At 41.6% G+C, this 22,514-nt stretch overlaps 1 long non-coding RNA gene across 1 annotated transcript; it reads right to left on the bottom strand.

The window, feature by feature from the left end:
• Nucleotides 1-21,017: 21,017 nt before the first annotated feature.
• LOC122067057 lies at nt 21,018-21,993 on the bottom strand. The gene is made up of 3 exons (XR_006136565.1): nt 21,767-21,993; nt 21,519-21,613; nt 21,018-21,078 (listed from the first exon to the last, which is right to left on the bottom strand). It is a non-coding gene; the product is annotated as an uncharacterized LOC122067057 (long non-coding RNA).
• Nucleotides 21,994-22,514: the final 521 nt, after the last annotated feature.

The following is a 22,514-nucleotide window of genomic DNA, read 5'->3' as shown; positions in this document are numbered from 1 at the left end:
GCACCTAGACAGGCAGGATGGCGATCCCGCTAGCCAGTTAGCGGGCCGTGGGGGGTTGCAAGGAGGGGGGCATTCGGCCCCCTGCATAGCAGGGGGTGTAGGGGGCGCAGCCCCTCGCTCGAATTTTTTATTTGAGGGCAATTGTGTACTTTCTGGATTAGGATTTTTTCACTATATATTTGTAGCGAGGGTTTATTTCTCTGTAAGGCAAGCAATACTGAGAGGTGTAATGACGAGCGTTGTAGCCCTATTCTCCATTGATAGTAAAGCAGGATCTCATCTCACCGGGGATGTAGGCAACCTTGCCGAACCTCGTAAAATCTGTGTACATTATTTGTTTTGTTTTTCCATTATCTTCTGCATCGTTTTAGGGTTGCGTTTCTACACGATACAGTATCCGGCATCCTGAAAACTGATAAGTATCGGCATGGATTGGTATTGGAATATCCGTATAAAACAGAAATGCCTCTGATTTCCTATAGTAGTTTTTTTTTTTTTTTTTTTTTTTCAATACCCCTGATTTGTACCGTTCCATCAATGAGGTATTGGCTGGGTTTCAGGATCAGAAACTGGAAAACCGATACAAATCACCTGATACAATGCCAATACTTAAAACCCATGTTGGTGTATTGGACCGAAAGTCTCTTGTGAAATATGGATTGGGCTTGGGAGAGCTTAAGCCCAATCTTCCACAATTTGCAATTCATTTAATTATTATCCACCTAACAATACAACTAAGTCTGGTAAATGCTACTACGATGTATTAGGTTGTATCCCTCATCTCAGAAATGACATCGACTATGCAGCGATACAAACCTTAGCTATGATTAGAAGCCTGTCGGTCCCCGTATGTGCTATGGGTCACCCAGCAAACCCCTGATAACCCCCTCCTGGTAGTCACGGCACCGATAACACATCGGCCACGCCGAACAGGTTCCTGCCTCCGACAATAATCACATCGTACCACGAGAGTGGCACTTCAGGAAGGTTCATCAAACATACCACAATGGGTTATCCAATACCTCAACCCTTGTTGGTAAGGGTGCATAGCATATGGAGTGATATCTGGTCATATATATACTATATGCCTCCATAATAATACAGTTAGTATGGATTACATGATACCGGAGAGACCTCGGCCACAAAGTGTAACCCATCTTCAAATACAGTCCCGGGTACACGATACCAGAGAGACTTTGGCCACAAGAGTAGCCTGAGACCGTTTACCTAATCTAGCATGCAAATAGCAGTTGATTATGGACTATGCAATACCAGCAAGACCTCGGTCACGAAGCGTATCCATTTCCAGATGTAGTCCCGGGGTATACGATACCAGCGAGACCTTGGCCATAAAGTGTAACCCACGACTACAACTAACTCTAATACACATAATCAATGCATGGGTGCAACATACATATGGAAATCACGACACCGGTACCACCTTGGGCATGCCAGATTCTGTCTCACACACACACACATCCAAAACACGAGGATCACGGTACTAGTACCACCTCGGCCACACCGGATCACGTCATACATTTCCATACAATTCATGTCATGATTGTAAAATGACAATTCAATTAAACATGTAATTCTAAGCATGTGAGTAGTTTAATAAAAATAAACAATTCAAAAATAAACAAAGTCCATCCCTCACCTATTTTACGATCGATCGTGTTAGGGTTCAAGTATGGCCACTGATCGATCAATTCAATTCCAGCTTCGGGGCACTTGTATGTCACTGTCCTAGACACAAAGGGAATCATACATCAGTATGCGTTGAAAATATCGAAAAAGACCCACATAGGTCACCCCCAAAATGTACAGACACTATCACTAGGTGACAGTACTGTCACCGGAAACTCCCATTGAAAACAAGGCATTTCCACCAAAAAGATCAATCTTGTTTATGGTGGAAGTGATAGAGAGCACAATAGGCTCATTTGTGCAGCAGAAACAACTGACCGAAAATAGCTACAGTGCTTCCTGTGCCATATTTTCGGTGGACACAGGAAGGTCCAACTCGAATTGGGGTATTCTGGTTCGGGCTTGATTGTTGGGATTTATTCCATTGAGTTTGTAGAGGATGTTTTTAGCATCATTCTAAGCCAAGAAAATCCCATTTCCATCAAGCCGTTTGGGAGATACATCGATCGAACGATCGAAACCCTAGTTGGCCTTTTGGCATTACATGTTATCGGAGCTCACTGGGTAGGGTTTGAGCTCGGCAATAGTAGAACACCCAACCCACAACCTTGACATAGTTTGTACATCAAGATTCTACCCATACCTAGCTTTTCCTAGGTCGAAATAAAGAGAGAGAGTGGCATGGGAGGTTGTACTTACCTCCGGCAGTGATTCCGGCAACAAGGCGGCAGCCGGCACCAAGGTAGGACTTCAATCCCCTTCTTCTTCCTCTTCTTCTTCCTTCCTCTCCTCTTTCTCTCCTCTCCTACATTGGGCCCAATGGAAATGAGGAATGAATCCTCATTTCCTATAACTTAAGTTGGCCCTTAGGGTTCATTTGGTTTGGGCCTCTTTTGAACCAATCGGGTTAAAATGAGTTTTGAGGCACGAGGACCCACACATTTAGGTCCATAAGGTGTTCATATCAAAAGGAGGGTGTGGAGAATGATTTGGGATCAGCCGAAACCATTTACGATGAGAGTGGCGAGACCCGCAGGCATCGAATCTTCGACAGAAGCCAATGGACCCACTAGAAATAGGCACTGGATTCATGCCCAGGCTGCTTCTGATGGCTTGTTTTCGGTGGTCAAGATAGCCTGCTGTCTTGATAGCTTGCTACCCTATGGTTGGTCTCGCAAGGGTGGTTACCCTCGGACATGCCCAAGGCCTTTTGGCAATTATGATGCATACCAGAAATTAAGTGTGGGGAGTCAGGTCACTTACAGTCTGTGATTGGAAGGTATGAATCCCCTCCAGTTAGATAGGCATGAAATGCATGAACATGTGGGGTCATCCTACCCCTTTGGTAATGCGTAGCCACGAGTCAAAACACGATCATACTTTCAATCTCCGATCCGAGGCCTGTCACAACCTTTTAAATTTGACCTGATTAGGGCATGGATGTAACACATATGATGTGGGTCTATCTCAATACTCCCCCTTACGTGCAAGGTTCTCATAGCTTTCTTCGTGGGTCGAGCAAATAGCCCATCATCGACGAAGGCCCAACGTACTTGCTTTGATATCATGTTAAAGCTTCCATCTTAAAACCAATTGGCCTAAAGTGGGGTGGCCACATAATAATTGATTCTTATACTAAGAAAAATATATAATAATTATTATTGTACTGAAAAAACTATAGTGTGATAAAGTTAATACAATAACAACACAAATCCCTACTCATGACACACTATAAGCACAGTCATCATAAGTACAACCCTTGTCGTGCTCCTTGGACTCTGGATTCTACTAGTCCCCATCGTACCAGCCATGGAAGAGATTGTGTCGCTACTCATCGGTACCACTATACCTGCATCATCATCTAAAAAGGGGTGTGCATGTACTTTGAGCTTCACCAAATTCAATGAGGGTGGGCAATATGCAATCAAACACACGTAGACCATGATGTGTATATCGTGTAATTCATATTATTTTTATTCACCTAGGTAACAGTTAAGTCTAGGGTATAGTGCTACTGCAATACATCACGCAGTATCCCTGGTCCAGAATCATATTCAATCATCTAACGGTATAAAAACCCTAGTTGCGAATATAAGTTTACTGATCCTGAAATGCACCCTCAATCACCTAGCAAACCTATTATAACCCCATCCTGATGCTACGGTCCCGGAATCATCCATCGATCACCCAGGCTAATGGTGCAGGAACGACATAAATAAATAAGGATTTTCAAATACCCCATAGGGAAAGAGTCCTTCCTTGCAAATATCTAATTTTTCTTAGCCAAAAATAAGCTCAAAACCCACACCATTGGATAGTGCACGAAAAGAAAATTCTGACGACATATGGTGTGCAAAAATCGGACCACTGGATCTCCCGGAATCGCTCTTGGAAGTTTGAAACATTTTACCCTAGGGGCCGACGGTGCCACCAAGCTTAACGGACCCACCAGCGTGTTCGCTAACCTACCCAAGCCTGACAAGACCTACAAGAATTCCTCAACATTACCAAATTTTCATTCACTTATGTGCCTATAAATAGAGCCATTTTCTCTATTCCCAGCATGAACACACCAAGAGCTAGAGAGCTCCAAGATTTTGAGAAAAATCCTCTCTTGCCTCTTTGTGACTCCTCTCTCTTCCCTTAACCAAAGATTCTCTCAAATTTCCTTTGATTCTCTTATCTCGATTTACATGCCAAAACCTTGAAAAACATAAAAATCCTAAAACCCCTAGGAAGCCTCAAGAACCCTCAAAATTTATTCTTAAACCCACAAATTAGTCAAATTCCTCAAGATTCATTTGCCTTGATTCTTATGCTAAAAATATAAAAAAATCTAAAAACATTACCTAGCCTTTATAAAGTCATAAGAAGCCTTTCAAAGCTGTTAGAAAGCCTTAAAATCTTATGATTCTCCAGATTCTAACAGATTTCCAAAGCTCTACCGAAATTCGTCTCAAAAATTTTTAAAAATTCTTCAAAGCTATGAAAGGTCATGATAAGGCTAAATTCTTTGAAGAAGGAAAGCATATGGTCAAATCCACCTCTGCTTGAGCCAAAGACACTCACTACAATAGTGCCATCCCTTCTTGACGCAAAATAAGGGTCTAGCACAGGTATAACATCTCAACTAAGTAGGAAAAATGTGGACTTTTAATTTATATGTGGTAGTGTACATAGTAGTGTAGCAATATCTTAGCTATACATGTTGTATAGGATTAATTAGGGAAGAATATTCGTTCTTAAGCATCTAGTAGGAAAATCGGTTAAACCGGGTGGAGTGGATGCCTAACACCTTCCTAACTCCATAACCTGACACTTACCTTCTTCTCTAGACCAGACCAATTTTTGGGTCCTTTCCTTAGGGATTGGGCCACCCATTGGGTCTTAGACTCTAACCCTAATTGGCTACTCAAAATCTTATGTTTCTCAATCCCCAATATTTGACCATTATTAATATTCCTTTTAGAAACCCCTAAGGGAAACATCTCCATGTATCTTCAAGCAAGGATGTGACGGTGCTGGGCCCACAGATGCCTGAAAGAGGGCCGAACTTCGACTATTCTCCCCTCATAATCATTTATTTGAAAATATGTTTGGCTAACCATGTTAGAAATTGCCCGTGCCCAAAAATCCCAGGTTAATTTAAAATTTTGAACATAGGTAATATAACCCCGGTGACAACCACTAATAATTGTGGATTTGCCTAGCTTATTACATGTAAGGGCTACAAACCACTAAAGGGGCTAGGGTAAATACTTTGCCATTGAAGAGAAAATCCCCTAGCCTTAATAGTAGAATATACTAAGAGGTGGGGCCCACACACTGGAAACACCTTGGGAAGGCCCACTCAACATAAGGATCCATTCCCACATAAAAGAAACAAATTCAGCCTTCACTGGTAAACACCTCAAGTGAGATATACTGGCTAAAACTGGGTTATTTGGCCGTGGGGCCTGGGCCCTTGCACCCGTTGTCACACCCCATTCACATAGAATCAGATCAGTGATCGAGTTCCCTCGATGAAACCCCAGTGGAGGATTGGTGGGTCCTCGAAGGTTCGGTCACGATGACGGTTGCATGTGCAAGAGTTGTGTTGCAGGGCAACAGTAGTAGACTTTACTTGCTGTTTACTTTTGTTTCTTTTGGTATATTTCCCCTTTTATGCTCTCGATAGTTAAATTTCTATTTCTTATGTAAATATCATACCTACGGGCCCACATATAAATGCACTGTGTATAACAATTAGGATATCAAGAGTATATGGGGAATTACAAGTATTTATATACGACAAGACTTCTACTGGAATATCTTATTATTTTCCGTGATTACTTATGCTTGCTATAATGTGGTTACTGTATCTGATGATCCTAGTGGTTTTGGCATGTCCAGAGGGAACCCGATCACCGGTCTGGTTCTATGTGAATGGAGTGTGACTGTCACACCCCGCTCGCACAGAACCTAGCCGGTGATCTAGTTAACTCTGATTAACTCACAAACCTACCAGGATCAACAATATAGTAACTGTAATATAGCATACATATACTAAACTAAGATAAGACTTGTACTTTCAATGGAAGACCTATTCATAATAATACCTATAATTGTTTCTCAAATACTTGACACCCAAATTGAGTTATAAAAGTTATATACATTTGGGCTCGAAGGCATGATATATACACAAAAATATAACAATTTAAGCATCAAGTCATCAAAAGGGAGTACATCAAAAGAATAAAAAAAGAGTTACTCTGGAGTCACTGCTGCCATGCAACACAAATCTTGCATATGCAATCAACACCATGCTTAAACTCATCAGAGACCCACCAGTCCTCAGAGGAAAACTCCACAGTGGGGCCCAATTCCTGATCTCCAGGTGGATAACCTGTAAAATCACCTAAAAAGAGTTGTGCACATGGGATGAGCTCACTGGCCCAGTAAAGTGGAAAGGAAGACCACACAAGGGAAAACCACATAAGGAGTCACAATACAAATGCACCTATATGTATGCAATTCATTTTAACCCTATTTACCTAACAACATTACTAGGTCATAGGCTATGTGCTACTCACAACCACAGTGCGTGTATGCCCTGGGTACAAGCCACGGACCCCATCCCGATATATGTCGATAGAATTGTCAAAGAAGGCCCGCCATTGGTATTAAAATTTAAAATGCAAGTCGACTCCTGGAAACTTTAAATGACAGAAAGTAAATGGGTGACTCCACCCGAAATAAAAGCAGTATGATCGATCCTCTAAATATACCACTGGGGTTACCGACTATCCTAGAGATCAGTCATGTGTACTTCTAACCACTACAGAAGTTTGAAAACTGCAACCTGATGCTTTCCCCTAATAGTAACCCAACATGTAAACCTCTGTTAGGAAGGGTCATAGCATAAAGGGGTATATAAATCCTAGCCTCATGCTTCTATATGAGCATAGTACGATTACACGATGGCACCACATCCCATTCCATGAGCCACCATGCACTCATTTTCAAACCGTCTACGGCATCTAATCTAGCATGTATATCATGTCCATATGAAATTATTCCATCACATACATCAAGACATAAAGAATATTCATCATAAAGCAAAGCATAGCATGTTATGTAAATTCACATACAATGCGTGATATGGCATACGTGATGACTAGTCTACACACAAGTGACATGATGACATGGCTAGAATAACACATGTTAAGTGATGCTTAAGATTCCGAAATTGAATCAGAGTCCACTCCCCACTTACTTGTATATGTACATGGTGCTTATACTTAGCACGAAAGAGATGTGATGTGTGGGTATACGTATAATGAGTTTAACCTATCATAAACATAATGATTTATCATTCCACTATTTTGGGGTCAAAATCATCATGTTTGAACACTAAAATTGGGTTTAGAATCATAAATGGGGGTTACCCATCAAATTTGGACCCATTCTGGGCATTCTAAAAGGACAGTTGGGCAAGAGTCAAAGACAGGCAGGCCTTGGAGCCCACTGGTCTTATAACCGCCGATTACACTGGGGGCTCAAAAATTGAGTTTTAGGAACTCAGGTGGGCCAGAGACCCAAAGACAGGTGGGTCTAGAATAACCCCCAGTTTTGAAACTAAATTCTTCCATCATCTTCCTCATCTTCTCTCCGGCTTAGGAACTTGTTTGGGATTGATCCGATGACTCAAATCACTCATATAAGGTCGAATCATGTATCCTCAACCTAGATCTAAGATCATATCAAAAGAAAAAATGACATTCTTACTTCTTTCTCAAGAACACCAATGAAACCTCAAATTTCACTTCTTTAGCCCAAGAACTTCAAATACTCTAGATCTTCACCAACACTCCTTCCAAATCCTTCAAAATCATTGTACACACCTTCCATTAGACCTTAGATTTGATTATCCAAGTAGGATTAGCAAGATCCAAGTGGGTTCTTTCCCAAAAATCAAAAAGAGGGTTTAAGAAAGGGGTTTTCCTAATAATCCTTAGAATATGTACAATACCTACCTCAAATCGAAGATCCCGGCTAGCTGATCATTAATCCGAGCTCAAAATACTAAAACCCAGCTTCAGTGAAGCTCTACGATCGATTTCCTTTCTTCTTTCTTCTTCTTCTTCTTTCTTTCTCTCTCTTCTTTACTCTCCCACCGACCAACTATCATTAATGAGGGAAAGATAATAAATGTCTCCTCTTTTATACCTAGGCCCCCAAAAATATCTTCTAGTCATAGGTGGGTACATCTCAGGTGGGTATACCTCAGGTGGGTATATCTCAAGCGGGCATTCTCAGGTGGGTATACCTTAGGTGGGTATATCTCAGGTGGGTATACCATTCTAGTCAGCCCATTGCTAGTGTTCCACTTGGACTTCAATGGGGACAAACTCATACTTATAATTAAATTGCATAGGCACCCAAAATTACTAGCACGTACCTTTACTTCTTGTACATGGCCTGGTGGTGTGTACAAGTGCAAGGCTTGGGTGCACATATTACACTTGGTACCCACTCGTTCTTGTCGGGCTAACCCAAGTTTAAGGTCACTCTTGCTACCTTGCTCCATATGGTACTTGCGTCAGTTTGCTCCGATTCAGCCCTACATAATCAAACCAAGTCAATACAGGTAATTAGACCAAGCGTAGAAAGTAGGGTATCACATTACCCTCCCCTTTTTAAAAATTTCATCCTCAAAATTGTAGTACCTGGTTATCTGAAAAGATGAGGATACCAGGTTTGAATATCAACCTCTTTCTCTCAAGATGCCTCTTCGATCGGGTGGTTGGCCCACCAAATCTTCATAAAAGCGATAAAGCGATTAAGGAGAGTTTTCACCTTCCGATCTAAGATCTCAGCTGGATGTTCTTTATATGTCATATCAGCTTCTAAGTATTTTGGTTCCACAGGTAGCATGTGGGATGGATCATGAACGTACCACTTCAACATGGATATATGGAAGACATTGTGAACACTGCTGAGGGAAGGTGGTAATGCCAACATGTATGCTACTGCCCTAAATCATTTCAAAATCTCAAATGGCCCAATATATCTCGGACTTAAATTGCCTTTCTTGTGAAATCTGCGCAGACCTTTAGTAGGAGATATTTTGAGGAATACTTTCTCTCCCTCTCGAAATTCCATTTCCTTCCTACGGCTATCTACATAGCTCTTTTGACGTGACTGAGTTGCTTTAATTCTTTTTCTAATGACATCGACTTTATAACATGTCATCTGAATCATCTCCAGTCCAAGCATTCAACGTTCACCTACTTCGTCCTAGTATAGAGGAGTCCTGCACTTTCTACCATATAATGCTTCATATGGAGCCATCCTAATTGTAGCTTGGTAGCTGTTGTTGTAAGCAAACTCCATAAGAGGTATATATTCCTCCCGACTGCCACTCATTTTCATGGCACAGGAACGGAGCATATCTTCTAATATCTATATTATCCATTCGGACTGTCCGTCTATCTATGGATGGAAGGTCGTACTCCGGTTCAATTGTGATTCCAAGGCTTGCTAGAAGCTTTTCCAAAATCTAGAGGTAAACCTTGATGCTCACTGGTACACTATACAAGCATACCACCTTATCCATGTAAAGCTATGCTAGCTTATCCATAGTGTAATTGGTCTTGATCGGAATGAAGTGAGTTGTCTTAGTAAGCCTGTCAACTACTACCCAAATTACGTCCATTTCCTTGGGTATACATGGTAGTCCGGTGACGAAGAGTGCCAAAAGGTCGACGCTATTTAGCTTTGATTTTCTAACACGCAAGGCAAGTTGACACATACAGAGTTATTGTGGACTTCATTGCTGGCCACCAGTAGTGTTGCTTTAGGTCTTTGTACATCTTGGTACTTCCAAGGTGAAGAGAGTACTCAAAACTATGTGCTTCTTTTACTATTTTGTCTTGTATTACCTCATCGCAGGGTACACACAATCTCCCCCAAAATAATAGTGCTCCATCACTAGCTATTGTAAAGCTAGGGTCATTCATTGTTTTCTCTTGAATCTTCTCTCTGATCCACTACAACTCAGGATCCAAAGACTGTTTCATTATGATTTCTTCCCTGATGGAGGGGTGTACCTATAGAGTTGCCAAGGACATACTCAACTTCTGAACATCATCTGACTGGTGCTCTAGTTCCAAGGTTGCTCCCTCATATAGGAGGATTTTATCCATTAATATCACCTCTTGTATGAGCTCTGGACTAACAACTACATAGGCAAGGGATATAGTTTGAGCTTTCTAGCTTAATGCATATGCCACTACATTGGCCTTCCCTGGGTGATACTGAATATCACAATCATAATCTTTCATAAGCTCAAGCCATCTCCTTTGTCTCATATTCTAGTCTTTTTGGGTGAAAAATGACCGCTACTAGCTCCAAGTCATGGGTAGGGTAGTTCTTTTCATAGTCCTTCAACTGTCTGGATGCATATGCTACCATCTTTCCATGTTGCATAAGTACACAGCCCAATCCGAATTTGGAAGCATTGGTATACACTGTCATTCCACCTGTGCCTTTAAGAATAGTCAACACTGGTGCTGACACTAGCCTCTTCTTCAGCTCTTGAAAACTTTCTTCACACTCCTTTGACTAATCAAACTCTTCCTAGTCAACTTGGTCATTGGTGCTGAAATCCCAGAAAAGTTCTCGATGAAGCATCTATAGTAACCTGTCAAACCCAAGAAACTTCTAACGTCTGTTACACTCTTGGGTACCTCCCAGTCTACTATAACTTTCACCTTATCCAGATCCACTTTGATTCCATTTTCAGACACCACGTGTCCAAGGAATCCAACCTGTTTGAGCCAAAATTCACACTTGCTGAATTTCACATACAATTGTTGTTCTCTCAGTCTTTGTAGTACCATCCTCAAGTGTTTTACGTGGTCTTCTTCTGACTACGAGTTGATCAAGATATCATCAATGAAAACAATGACCCACTTGTCAAGAATATCGTGAAACACTCAAAACCATAAAAGCTGTTGGTGCATTGGTCAACCCGAAAGACAACACTAAGAACTCATAATGACCGTACCGAGTTCTAAAGGCTGTCTTTGGTATTTCACAACTCTTTATCTTGAGTTGATAATACCTGGATCTGAGGTCAATCTTTGAAAATATCTTAGCACCTTGTAGATGATCAAACAGATCATCTATGCGTGGCAATGGATACATGTTCTTGATGGTTAACTTGTTCAATTCCTGGTAATCAATGCACATATGTAGGCTCCCATCTTTCTTCTTAACAAACAACACTGGAGAACCCCAAGGTGATACACTTGGGCGTATGAATCCATTCTTTAATAGATCTTGCAACTGTACTTTTAATTCTTGTAATTCTACTGGTGCCATTCTGTACGAAGCCTTGGACATCGGGACAGCTCCAGGAATCAAATCTATAGCAAATTCCAACTCCCTGTCAGGTGGTAGCTAAGTTAGATCATCTGGAAAGACGTCTGGGAACTCTTTAACTACCTCTACTGCCTCTAGAGGTGTGACCTTTGCATCTAAATCAATCACCGATGCTAGGTACCCCTGATACCCATTTTTCATCAACTTCACCACTTGCAGAGTAGAGATGAGGACCTTCTTAGCCCGCTTTATCATATCCACTTGGTATATCAGTTCCTTCCCTCCATTATCAATCACCTTGATCTGTTTCTCAACACACATCAGGCTTGCTCGATGTGCTGATAACCAATCCATGCCTAGTATAACATCAAAGTTCTGCATGTTGAATTTAAGGAGTTGGGCATCTAACTACTTTCCATTGATCTCAACAGTGCATGGCCCATATACTTCCTTCAATTGTGAAATTTTGCCTATAGGTGTACTAACTATCATCTTATGCTCTAATATCTTGGGTGTCATGTCAAGTTTCTGAGTAAATCTTTTTGATGCAGATGAATGTGAAGCTCCTGAATCAAACAAGACATATGTTGGTATACCTTCTACAGGTAGGACACCTAATACATCAATGCACATAAGTATGGCATGTCATCAATATTTACCAAAATGTAATTCTCAAATTAAATCATACTTGCTACCACTTCTGTGCTAGCTTCAGCTTCCTTAGCTGACAAAGCGTACATCATTCCTTGTGGTTGACTCCCTTTATTCAAAGCATGTCTGTACCCAGAAGCCTGGTTGGCGGGTAAAGCTAGTCGGGCTCGATAATCTTTAACAAAATGCCCATATGAATGGTAATTAAAACAACGGTTCTACAAAGCTTAAACAGGAGTAGAAGCTCTCTGAGCCTGACCTGTAGCAAGTGGAGGGCAAGGTCGCCTAGTAGCTGGGGGCACCGTACTAGTATTTAGGTGAAAAGATGTAGTACCCGTCCCACCAACAGATCAAGGAGGATAAGCCGATGGCCTGTAGGACTGCCTGTATGAAGGACCAAATCTGTATGATCTATGGAAATTCTTACTCGGTCAGCCCAAATCCGCATGTGGATTCACTCTCTTCCATGCTCCAGGTGTAAGGGATGATTCACTTTTCAACTTGTCTTCAATGGTTTTGGCCTTCTGTACAATCAAGGCATAGTCGGTGAGATCTAATCTTCAAGTATCATGCTAATGGATACCTTCAATCCTTTCAGAAACTTCTTGCCCTTTTCTTCAGCCGATTTCATGTGACGGGGTGCAAAGTAGAATATGGCCTCAAAATGTTGCTGAAAATCAAGGACAGACTTATTTCCTTGAGTCAAGGCCGAGAACTCCACTTCCTTGCGGTCTCTAAAACTCCGAGGGTAGTAATTTGCTAAGAACAACTCCTTGAATTGCTCCCATGTGGGTTCTGGGTGTGTGGCAAACAATATGGCCTTTTGAGGCTTGCCACCAGGAGTTGGCCTCATTCTTAAACTGTAACCTCACACAAATAATCTTTTGAGCATTGGTGCACTCAATCACTTCAAATATCTTGTCAATCTCTTAGATCCATCGGTCCGGTTCCAAAGGGTCACTTCCCACCTTAGTGAATGTAGGCGGTAAGTTCCTTTTGAATGACTCCACCACTCTTATGGTATGGCCCACCGGTTGAAAATAGGGTGCATATGCAGGATGGTACGGGTAAGGAGGTGGCATCATATATGGAGGTGTACCCTGAGGTAGTATGGGTGGTGTACCTCCAACTTGATTCTGAGGGGTGATGCTAGGTGGTGTACCTCCAACTTGTGCCCCAACACCAGGCCCTCCAGTTGGACCTTGTGGAATATCTACCTAGGGAGGCTGACCTGGTAGTGCAGCATACCATTGCTGTTTCATAACATTCATAAATGCCTGCTGTTGCTGGAGAATCTACTAATGGAGAATCAGATTCGAATGTTGAATCAAGTTCTCAACATCACTTGGGGTAAGTACTGGTGGAGGGTCAGGAAGTGTAGCCATGGGCGGATTCTCATGAGCCACATTCTAATCAATTGTCTCTTAAGGTTGTGGGTTAGATACTTGCCTTGTAGGTTGAGGCCTCCTATTGATTGGTGGCCTACCAACAGGACGAGGACCTCGAGGTGTACCTCGAGTGACACCCATAGATCTAGTGTGTACCACCGTTAAGTGTACCTGATTTGCATAAAAATTTCATATAGGTTAACATTGCTATTCATTACACAATCGCTCGAATTTCAGTGGGTAACCTTGTGCACTTACACCCTTAAAACAGTCGAGGAAAAGTGCACATGAAAATTCAATATCCAAATTTGCATTCCATTATATGTGTCGGCCAAATCTCCTTTATAGCTTCATAATTCTTCAAAAATGACCTTCAAATCCACTAATGCAGGCCGTGTATGACCCACAAGTGGCATCGGGCACTCACTGCCAAAATCAACGGGGTAAAGACCGGTGGGCATGGGTAGCTGAACCCCACCGGTTTCATGCTCGTCGGAGTTACCCGAGAGCTACGATTCAAAGCGTTTAAACCCTTGTTTTTCGCCCATTCTCTCTCCTTTCTCTTTCACTCCAACTCAGGCGGCTCTTGGGCAATTTTTGGACGATCCCTTATGACTCAACTTACCAAATCGACGCAATGATCCATTCAAGTTGCATTCTCTCTCATTCAATCATCAAAGTAAGTTCACAAACCCTCTTTTTTTTTTTCTCTTTAAAAATCTGGGTTTCTCTCTTGTGAATGGAAAATCATCAATGTGGTTGGAACTTTGGTTTTTTTCCTTTGATCCTTGCCACGGAAAACAATTTACATGCTAATGTAGAGCTTAGATTATGGTTTCCAAGTACTTTGATCCATAGAATGGAAACATTGGAGCAATTTTCCCCTTTTTATGCCCTAACCTTCGATTTTGGGGTTTCTACTATTCATTTCTCTCCTCTATATCAATCTAGCATTCCATTTGCGATTTTAGGGCATCTATAGTGTTTACTAATCATTTCATTGCGTAGTTTGCCCAAATTTGGACGGCATGGTTATTCTCAACCCTTATATGGATTTGCCCAAAAGGAGAGGGCAACACTGTTAGGAAATTTTATACCTAGCCATTTTTTAATTCATTGTTTACATTTGAATCATAATTCCTCAAGCATATTAGAATCATCAATAATTGTTTCCATTGAAATGTAAACCTTTCATTTGGCTAAGTTCCCAAATTTGAAATTTCTTACATGTTTGGTATACTTATTTGAAATCCTTCCATTTCTTATTCCGAACCCAATAGTGATATGATATATCTTGTTTAATCTGGTACTGTATCTCATGTTCTCTTGAAAGGATCTACTCATATTCTATATTCTTGGACTTATTCATGCATTAAGGCTACATCTCATTGGGATCACTGTATACCTCAATCACCACATGCATCATCTCATTAACCACTTTGCATCACTTGTGTTTACTTAATGATTTCCATCACCGTAATCCTTCTTATCTATGTATTGAATCACCTAGCCGGTTTAGGTATCCAGGTTCGATAACTTGTAATTTGCTATCTTAGATCACATTTCCTAAAACTTTCTGCCATATGCTATCATAGCTCATTATATTCATTTCTTTGATTCCACTTCTACTATCTGACTCAACTTGGTACCCCTTATACTTTGACTTCTCATTTTACATCGTGTGCTTATCTCTTTTCTTTGCATTTTCAGGATGCTACTATAAAAAGACAAGGAACCTATTGATCCATCAAGGAAGAGGAAAGCTTCCGAAGCCAAGAAGAAAAAGGTGGGATTTAGTTCTTTAGCCCTATCTCCATCTAGAGAATGGGAGGATCCTGAAGACCAACTATGATGAGATAGTCTTCTATAGTTTGAGAGCTGCATCCTTGTGGGGTACTTTCCACTCACTACCTGTGATGTTGGAGAAACAGGTGGTTGTGGAGCATTTCTCCCGTGTTCACCTCTTAGAGAGGTCTTCTGCTTTTGGTTGGGAGTCTATCCTCAACATCAATCAATCGTGCTACAAGGGCTTGGTGAGGAAATTCTATTGCAATCTTGAGGCTACAGAGGAGGAGGGGGAGTTTTCCATAATCAGTATGGTGAAGGGTGTGGAGATCATCCTGACTGTGGATCAATAGGCAGAGATTATGGGTATCTCCTCAGAGGGCATCCACTACTACAGTCCTCCTAGGACCAGAGGCATAGGCCCACTGATGAGCCGGGACATGCAGGAGCACATCTATGAGGTGATTAATAGCTCACTTGCGAGACCTGCATGCTAGTTAGCCTTTTCCCCTGTGGGCAGGGTATTTGCCAGATTAGTGTAGTTCAACCTAACTCCTAGGAGTTGTCATAGGAATTAGGTGGGTTTCATGCCAACCTACCTGGCTGCCTACCTGCTGTCTACCTTAGAGGGCAATGTACCTAGACTGTGCCTTACTTACTTCATGCTGAGGTCTATGCACCACCACGCCATGCATCCAGAGGACGCAACCTACCCTATGATAGAGCTCTCACTTGAGTCTTCGAGCATTTTGCAGTTAACCTTTCTGGGGAGGTGGGAACGGTCCCAAGGGACAAGTTCACTGAAAGGAACTTGAGGTAGATGAACTTGCACGCCTTGATGGTAGAGCCACAGGTAGCCGAGGAGCAGGGGGAGGAGGTTGTAGAGCACGAGGAGGGTGTGCCCATGGATGAGGATGAGCATATTGGAGATGATGGGGGTTATTTTCCGTACCAGGAAGAGGGTTCCTAGGGGGTACACGGATATGAGGATATCAGAGAGGAGGAGGTCTTGGAGGAGTGCCATTGGATACTAGGGCAGGCACACAGGCCTCAGCTCCCCCACCATAGAGCTAGTGTCCTACAGGATATACTATTAGAGTTGAGGACCTTGAGGGTAAATCAGGCTGAGCTTAGAGGTTAGCTTGGAGAGAGTGCGACCAGGGAGTAGGAGCTTCTCAGGGGAGTAGATGAGAACACCGGCAGAGAGCTCCAGATGTGGAGATAGTTTGGAGAGATGGAGTCTAGGTTTCAGTGACTCACCTAGGATATGTACCACTCTTCCAAAGTGATCTCTGCGGATGTTCGACGCATACAAAGGAGAGTGGTGTAACTCCATGATCGATTCACTCATTGGGACACGTGTCTTGGCATTGACTCTAGGGTTCACTTAGGGGAGCTTTTCGATGTCTCTAGTGACGACTCTGACTAGTGATTTAGGCTGATGGCCTATTTGTTGTTTTATGGTTGTCCTTGTTGGCAACTCGGCCACGTGGCGGTGATGACGTGGCCAGTTTGGGTGACGTGGATGAAAATGATAACATGGCAGTATCCAGTGTCACCGATGAGATAACAGAGCAGCTTGGTATGCATGGAGTGGTTTAATACATCATTAATAGGTGGTGCGGGTTTCTGGGTCAAAACTGGCAAAATTGGCCTATTTACGATCGAGGGCATTTTCGGCAATGAAAATGACATTTTTGGAAGATCGGTTCTTCATGAAAAAGATAGATTGTAATTTTCCTAGTCCAGTGCATTTGATTTCGTCACATTCCGATACCGTATGAAGAAGTTACGGCATTTATGGCAGTCGAGGGCAGTTTCGGCATTGAAGATGATTTTTTTAAAGGAAGTGTTCTACATGTAACAATACGAAAAAAATACAATCTTTCCAACGGTTCTGATTTCATCGCATTCCGATTCCGTATGAGAAAGATACGTCATTGGAAAGGTGTAGGGGCATTTTGGTCTTTTTACATGGATGATTCAGATGATTGAGTCTTCTGAAAAGTCGTAGAGCATCCAGTTACGATTCCAACGCACTTCGTTTCATCTCGATCGGATATCGTATGAAAAAGTTATAAGTGTTTCCGTAAAGTCGGTTCGAAAATCCAAACCGAAAATCCATCAGTTGCTCTCGGTGTTGGGTGGATTTTTTGGAATTTATTTTTGAAATTCGAAGGGCTTTTGTGTAATTTAAAGATTTTGAAGGTCTGAGTTGCAAGGGGTCTTTAAGCACTGAAACATATGGAGGCAGGGGCTTGATTGTAATAAAGAGGAGTAAAGGGAAGTGAAATGGACGGCCAAGATTCGACCACGTAGGCTTGATGCCCATCCAAAGGCTGCTGAGATTTTGGTATGATATGGACGAGATAGATGCTTGCGCGTGGGATTTGATTGGTTAGATGCATAATTCTTGATGCACTGGCGCTACACTATATCAAGGTATGTTATTGTGTTTCGCGCGTGTATAGAAGGTATAAAAAGGATTCCGATCTTAATGATCTCATGAAATTTGATTAAAGCCATCATGGAAGATTCGGATCCAACGGTCAATATGCATTTTCACTTTTGTGAGTGGGAGACAAGCTCCCTTAAAATCCGGAAAAGCAACCAATCATAGATCGACAACACTTCTGACGATGTCAGCGCCTACGTCATGATGACGTCATCGAGATTCAAATCTAACGGTTTGGATCTGTTGTCCGTTGGTTTAATCGGACGGCTTGGATTATAAGATCTCTTATATGAGATCTACGGTCAGATTTCGCCCCTGTTGCGTGCGCCGCCGGTGTAGCCTACGCCACCCGTACGAAGATTCCATTTCGGGCTATCTCATTGCTCCAACTTCAAAAGGTCATATCTCCTTCATTTTAAGTCGGATTTGGGTGAACCAAGTTGCAGCTTCTTCGTTTTTTCAAGCCCTACACCATGGAAGCAAGAAAAATGGGTTTTGAGTGAAAGAAAGCTACGGTTTTGGTAGGAGAAGCTTCCCCCTCTTTGTTGGTCCTTGAATGAACATACATTCTTGATGATAAATGTTCTTAGGCCATTAAAGAAGGTAAAAGAGGTGGTTGAAGTGTGTTAATGGTACATTAACTCAAAGCCAAGGAAGAAGAGAAGAAAGCAAGGATGTGTTTGCTTTGAAGAGCAAGAAGCCAAGGAGAGAGAAGGTGTGAGCACCAAACTTGTCAGTACAAGTTTCCAGTCATCCCAGGCAATCGGTTGTGAGATTCTCTAACCTGTGATTTTACATTACATGTATGTATGTATGTTAGGGTTAGTTGTGGATGAATGTATACATGTTAGGTTAGTTATGGATGAACTGTAAGCATGCTAGCTAGTTGTGGATGCATATGCTAGGCAGAGCTTGACTGTAGGGCGTTGATATAAGCCCAATTTAATTGTATTATTTATTGTGTGCTTAGTGGGTGCTAAGCACCGGGAGTGGGTGCTCCCGTGTAGTGGGTGCTACACATTGTATCGGCACTAAGAGTGCCATCTCAGCTTCGACTTGAGAAAATTAGGTGTGGGTGCTCCCGACTGTGGGTGCAGTCAAAAGTAGTGTATTGAGTAGGTACGAAGCCTTTACAGGCACTACTCCGGGGATGTAGGCAAATTGCCGAACCTCGTAAAAACCCTGTGTTGTGGGTGCTTGTTGTTTGCATTTGATATTGAAGTGCGTGGAATGTGGAATGGGTGTGCATACTTGGAAGTGCCTATGAGAGGCTGAGTGTGCATACGACTGTGTGCAAACAGGGACAGGTATATCAGGTTTTTCTTGGCCAGACATCGGACAGGTTTTTAGGTATCAGAATTGCACTCACTGATTCACCCCCCCTCTCAGTGACTGCCGGGTTACAACACTATTACCCTCTTCTGACCTTTTACTTATCATTTCTACTTGTATACTTAGAATTTGAAGTATGATTATGATAGTAATTGTAAATTTTGAATGGCTTTCTTATATTAAACTGCTTGGTTTGATGGTGGCCGTGTCGATCACCATATGTTATTATCATATTATTTTTATTATCTATCAGGTTTCATGTTGAAAATGTTTGGTTTTCTCATTTTACGTCATTATGCTGTCGAAATTTTGTTAAAATTTTCGCTAATAAGTAAATTTAATTATGACAAATTCAAAAACTAGTCAACCAGAATTCATACTATAAATGCATGCATGCCATAAAATGCAAAGGTTGTAAATTTTACATTTAAATAGAATTTCTTTTAAAACTTTCATAAGGCTTTTATCTTCACCCACCTCAGACCTATTACAGTTTCTATGGGTCTAAGTAGTATGTTGTAGGCAAGTAGAGCATCGCACCCTAATACCACCGTTGTCACACCCTGCTCACATTGAACCGAGCCGGTGACCGAGTTAACTTCAGTTAACTCACAAACCTGCCAGGATCAACAATGCCATAACTGCAATACAACATACATCTACTAAACTAAGATAAGACCTATATTTTCAGCGAAAGACTTGTTCATAATAATACCTATAATTGTTTCCCAAATACTTGATACCCAAATTAAGTTATAAAAGTTATATATATTTGAGCCCGAAGGCATGATATATAATCAATAATATAACAATTTAAGCATCAAGTCATCAAAAGGGAGTATATCAAAAGAATAAAAAAAGAATCACTTTGGAGTCACTATTGCCATGCAGCACAATCCTTGTACGTGTAATCGACACCGTGCTCGAACTCATTAGGGGGGTCCACCAGTCTTCAGAGGAAAACTCCATAGTGGGGCCCAGCTTCTGATCTCTGGGCGGGTATCCTGTAAAATCACCTAAAAAGAGTTGTGCACTTGGGATGAGCTAACTAGCCCAGTAAAGTGGAAAGGAAGACCACACAAGCGAAAACCACACAAGGAGTCATAATACAAATGCACCTATATATATGCAATTCATTTTAACCCTATTCACCAAACAACATTACTAGGTCATAGGCTATGTGCTACTCACAACCACAGTGCGCGTATGCCTCACCCCAAATATGAGTCGCAGACCCCATCTCGTGACACGCCTATAGGGTTATCGGAGAAGGCCCACCGTTGGTACTAGAATTTAAAATGCAAGCAAACTCTCGGTAAATTTAAATGATAGAAAGTAAATGGGTGACTCCATCCGAAATAAAAATAATACGATCGGCCCTCTGAATATACTATCGGAGTTTCCGACTGTCCTAGTGATTAGTCGTGCGCACTTCTAACCGCTGCAGGAGTTCAATAATCGTAACCCGATGCTTTCCCCCAATAGTAACTCAACACGTAAACCCTTGTTTGGAAGGGTCGTAGCACAAAGGGATATATAAATCCTAGTTGTATGCTTCTATATGAGCATAGTACGATTACATGATAGCACCGCTTCCTATTCCACGAGCCACTATGGACTCGTTTCTAACCCGTCTACAGTATCTAATCTAGCATGCATATCATGTCCATATAAAATTCTTCCATCATATACAGCAAGACATAAAGAATATTCATCATAAAGCAAAGCATAGTATGTTATGTAAATGCACATACAATGCGTGATATAACATACGTGATGACTAGTCTACACACAAGTGACATGATGACATGGCTGGACTAACACAGGTTAAGTGATACATAACATTTTGAAATTAAATCAGAGTCCACTCCCCACTTACTTATATATGTACACGGTGCTTGTACCTGGCACGCAAGAGATCCGATGTGTGGGTACGCGTATAATGAGTGTAACCTATTATAAACATAATTTTTTATTATTTCACTATTTTGGGGTCAAAATCATTATGTTTGAACACTAAAATCGGGTTTAGAATCATAAATGGGGGTTACCCATCAAATTTGGACCCATTCTGGGCATTCTGAAAAGATAGGTGGGCATGAGTCAAAGATAAGTGGGCCTTGGAGCCACCGGTCTTATACCCACTGGTTACACTAGGGGCTCATAAATTGAGTTTTGGGAACTCAGGTTGGCCATAAACCCAAAGATAGGTGGGACTGGAACACCCCCAATATTGAAACGAAATTCTTCCATCATCTTCCCCATCTTCTTTCTGGCTTGGGGAACTTGTTTGGGGTAGATCCGGTGACTCAAATCACTCATCTAAGGTCTAATTATGTATCCTCAACCTAGATCTACGATCAAATCAAAAGAAAAAAAAAGGAGATTCTTACCTCTTTCTCAAGAACACCAATGAAACCCCAAATTTCACTTCTTTAACCCAAGAACTTCAAAGACTCTTGATCTTCACCAGCACTCCTTCCAAATCCTTCAAAATCATTGTACACACCTTCCATTAGACCTTAGATTTGATTATCCAAGTAGGATTAGCAGGATCCAAGTGGGTTCTTTCCCAAAAATCAGAAAGAGGGTTTAAGAAAGGGATTTTCATAAGAATCCTTAGAATATGTACAATACTTACCTCAAATCAAAAATCCCAATGAGATGATCATTAATCCGGGCTCAAAATATTGAGACCCAGCTCCGGTGAAGCTTTACGATCAATTTCCTTTCTTCTTTCTTCTTCTTCTTCTTCTCCTTCTTCTTTTCTTCTTCTTCTTCTTTCTTTCTCTCTCTTCTTTACTCTCCCACCGACCAACTATCATTAATGAGGGAAAAGATAATAAATGTCTCTTCTTTTATACTTGGGCCCCCAAAAATATCTTCTAGTCATAGGTGGGTACATCTCAGGTGGGCATTCTCAGGTGGGTATACCTCAGGTGGGTATATCTCAAGCGGGCATTCTCAGGTGGGTATACCTTAGGTGGGTATATCTCAGGTGGGTATACCATTCTAGTCAGCCCATTGCTAGTGTTCCACTTGGACTTCAATGGGGACAAACTCATACTTATAATTAAATTGCATAGGCACCCAAAATTACTAGCACATACCTTTACTTCTTGTACATGGCCTCGTGGTGCGTGCAAGTACAAGGCTTGGGTGCACATATTACACTTGGTACCCGCTCGGTCTTATCAGACCAACCCAAGTTCAAGGTCACTCTTGCTACCATGTTCCATATGGTACTGGCATAAGTTCGCTCTGATTCATCCCTTACATGATCAAACCAAGTCAATACGGGTAATTAACGGGGTTTAGAAAGTAGAGTATCACAGTTACAATGGCGATATCAGAGCGTGATGCTTTAATCATACATAACATACGAGGTT

Source organism: Macadamia integrifolia, unplaced genomic scaffold (genome assembly GCF_013358625.1).
Source record: "Macadamia integrifolia cultivar HAES 741 unplaced genomic scaffold, SCU_Mint_v3 scaffold269, whole genome shotgun sequence".
Taxonomy (NCBI): domain Eukaryota; kingdom Viridiplantae; phylum Streptophyta; class Magnoliopsida; order Proteales; family Proteaceae; genus Macadamia; species Macadamia integrifolia.
The sequence above is the reverse complement of the archived record's forward strand: the minus strand, read 5'-3'. Positions and strand labels throughout refer to the sequence as shown.